Source organism: Diabrotica undecimpunctata, chromosome 2 (assembly GCF_040954645.1).
Source record: "Diabrotica undecimpunctata isolate CICGRU chromosome 2, icDiaUnde3, whole genome shotgun sequence".
NCBI lineage: Eukaryota > Metazoa > Arthropoda > Insecta > Coleoptera > Chrysomelidae > Diabrotica > Diabrotica undecimpunctata.
The window spans coordinates 165848184-165851497 of NC_092804.1; the positions used below are offsets into that span (position 1 = coordinate 165848184).

The 3314-nt window shown below is 33.0% G+C and overlaps 1 pseudogene; it reads left to right on the forward strand.

Moving 5' to 3' along the window:
- Positions 1–642: 642 nt before the first annotated feature.
- Positions 643–3035, forward strand: LOC140433982 (uncharacterized; annotated as a pseudogene).
- The last annotated feature ends 279 nt before the right edge of the window (positions 3036–3314 follow it).

Sequence of the window (3314 nt, forward strand, 5' to 3'; positions counted from 1 at the left end):
TGTGAATAAAGGTATATGTAAAAATATATCACTATTCTCATTAAAAAATATAGGGAAACACATTATATGTTGACATATCACAAATGTTTTAACTCCAAAATTGAAAACTGATGATATATGTTGAGATATACTAGAAGTTACGGCAATAGAAATTCAAACTGTGCAGTTTTAGGTCGACTTACCTCGCTTTTCCTTATTAAAATAATGACCGCTTTGTTCCCGCTCAATCGACTTGTCTGTCATTTGCGGTTTAGTACTACACGTGTGTTACTGTTGGTTTTATCCACTTTTGTTTTGACCTTTTAAATGAGCTTTAAGTATTCGAGAGAAATGTAATAAGTAGTGTAGTGATAGTATACCTCATCATCATCATTTTGGCTTTACAACCCTGTGTGGGTCCTAGCCTCCCCAAGAATTTTTCTCCAGTCGTCCCTATCCATCGCCTTCCTCCGCCAAGCACGTATTTCCATATTTCTCATGTCTTCATCGATGTTATCTAGGAATCTTGTTTTGGGTCTTCCTCTTCTTCTTTGACCAATAGGTCTATCAAGGAGCGTTTTTCTAGCTGGGTCGGTTTGCTCCATCCGCATAACATGGCCTACCCACCTTAGACGTCCTATCTTTATGTGTTTGATAGTATACCTCACCTAGTTGTAATATAACATCAATTCCTGTTCGAGATTATTTAGTAATAGCCGTGAGAAATAAAAATTAGAGGTTATGGCATCTCAAAGAAGCAAATTGATTTTCAAACTGTTGGAAGAAGATAATGTAAATACTGGAGACCTCCAAGGTAATAATTGTTTATTTATCTGTACAATAATAATTAAAACAGTAATATCATTATTTTTTATACGACATACTAGATTAACAACATTTATTTTTGCGTAAAAGTTTTCTAGATGCAACTCAACTATAACTTGGTGAATATGCCTATTGTTTTTGGTTAACTTTAACCAGTGGCGTTACTTTAATTTGTATCTCTAAAAATTTTAAAAATTAATGTATGTAAAAGTTGATGCTTAGCTTACATACTCAATTCCAATTTCAGATTTCTTATCATTTTATACATAAAATAATATATTTTCGGTTTTCTCTAGAGGGGACCGAATTTCCATAAAAAGTAAAAACCAATTTTGGCGTGACAATTTCATTTTTCTGGAAAAAAAATTGACAAAATTTATTAGTTTTTCAAAAATTTGATATTAATCTGGGTTTTTAGATGAAAATTCCATGATGGGCAATGCGGGTGTTTTCCTTGAAGAACCTGTCTTAGCAGATGAAGATAATATATCAAGTCCTGCACCTTCACTGTCCTTCTGTGAACCGAATGTTCGAAAGACTTTGGAAGAAGTTATTGATCAAGTAGGTGGGATTGATGACGACGACAAAGGTTATCTGGAATATCCAGGTAATGAGGAGGCGTTTGATGATAGTGACGCGGACCCAGATTATATACAAGAAAATAATACCGACTCCGATAATGACATGAATGATAATAATCTTAAAAAATTAACCATGACGAAAATCGCTAAAAAATGAAACTAGGCTAATTCGTGAGGAACGAAAGCAGAACAGAAACCTTGGGTTATCGTACACCACGAACAGTGGGAAGGTTATAAAAGCACGGACATATCAGGAGCTATTAATTTGCCTCTTAAAATGCAAAGACAGGATAACTGAAGAAAAACGACAGGAAATTTTCAAAGAATATTGGTCTTTAGCGAGCTTTAACAAACGCGTGTCTTTTATAGCTAGGCTTATAACAACAGACGGAAAGAAAACCACAAAATGTAAATTAGAAAACAAAAAACATAAAAATAGGCTTCTGAAGAATACAAAAAATGGCTACCTCACGAGAAAACCCCAGTATCGAAATTCAAATATCAAGAAGTATTCCATTCCATGGAAATAAAAATCAAACAGCCTAAAAAGGATACCTGCGCTACATGCGATAAATATCATATGCTCCTGATGCACAAAAAATGCAATAAATTCAAAATCTTCTTGATAATCACCAACAAGAAGCATCAAACGCTTATGAGGCTAAGCGTATAGATAAAAATACTGCGTTAGAAAATGAATCAAAAATCATTTATACGTTTGATTTGCAACAGTGTCTCCCCACACCTGATCTTTAGACTTCAATAGCATTCTATAAAAGGCAGTTGTGGACCTTTAATTTAACATTACATAGATTTAATGATAATCAAGCAATGTATTTTATGTGGCATGAGGGCCTAGCTGGACGGGGTGCAAATCAGATTGCGTCATGCTTATACAAGCAGATTTCACATATTTCACCTGAAATAAAGGAGATCACCTTATATTCTGATACGTGTGCAGGACAAAACAAGAACTCTTTTCTACCTGCAATGTTCATGATGGTTTTAAAAGAGAATCCCAATCTATCATACATTAACCACAAATTTCTCGTTCCTAGTCACACCCACATGGAGTGTGATTCAGATCACGCAATCATAGAGAAAAAAAAGAAAAGATATCCCTGTTCGATAGAACACCCAAGAGACTGGATGAATTTGGTAAGATTATGTGGAAATAAGCGAACTTTTTTAGTTACTGAAATGTGCAGATCGGATTTTCTTGAGTTTTCTTCTTTGTATAAGAATGTCCTTCAACAAAGAAAAATTTACAACTTAGGAGAAAAAGTCATGTGGAAACAAATGAAATGGTTGAGATTTTCACAGAATCCTGGTGTCCTTGAATACAAAAGTAGCTTAAATGTAGACGAACCATTTAAAAGCGTATGTTTTTTAAGAAAAGGTAATACGTGGCCTAAAAACATAAAAATTCCTCTGTCATATAAAGGTCACAATCCAATAAACATCGATAAAAAAAAGAACTTGGTAGAGCTATTGCCTTATATTTCAGAAACATTTCATGATTTTTATAGAAATTTAACTACGAAGGAGGATATACCAAATATGTTACCCGAGGATGAAAATAGTAGTGACGAGGAGAGTGTACACACAGAAATTGAAATTTTTAAAAATTAAATAAACTTTTACGTTGTATTTGACCACAAATGTACCCCCTTAAGTAAACATAAAACTTTTCAGTTTCACATTTTTTTTGTTAATGATTGTGAAAAGTGATATAAGTCATATTTTTTTTTAAAAATTGTACAACTAAGTCCTTTTTACTAGTAGATCTATTTTAATCCAACAAATTCAAAGCCATTTCCAAAAATTGTTTAACGAAAATACCTTATTTGTATCCGTAACAACAACATTAAATTTGAAAAAACTATAATTGCGTTTTTCTCGAAACTTAAAATTTAGACTTATACCACT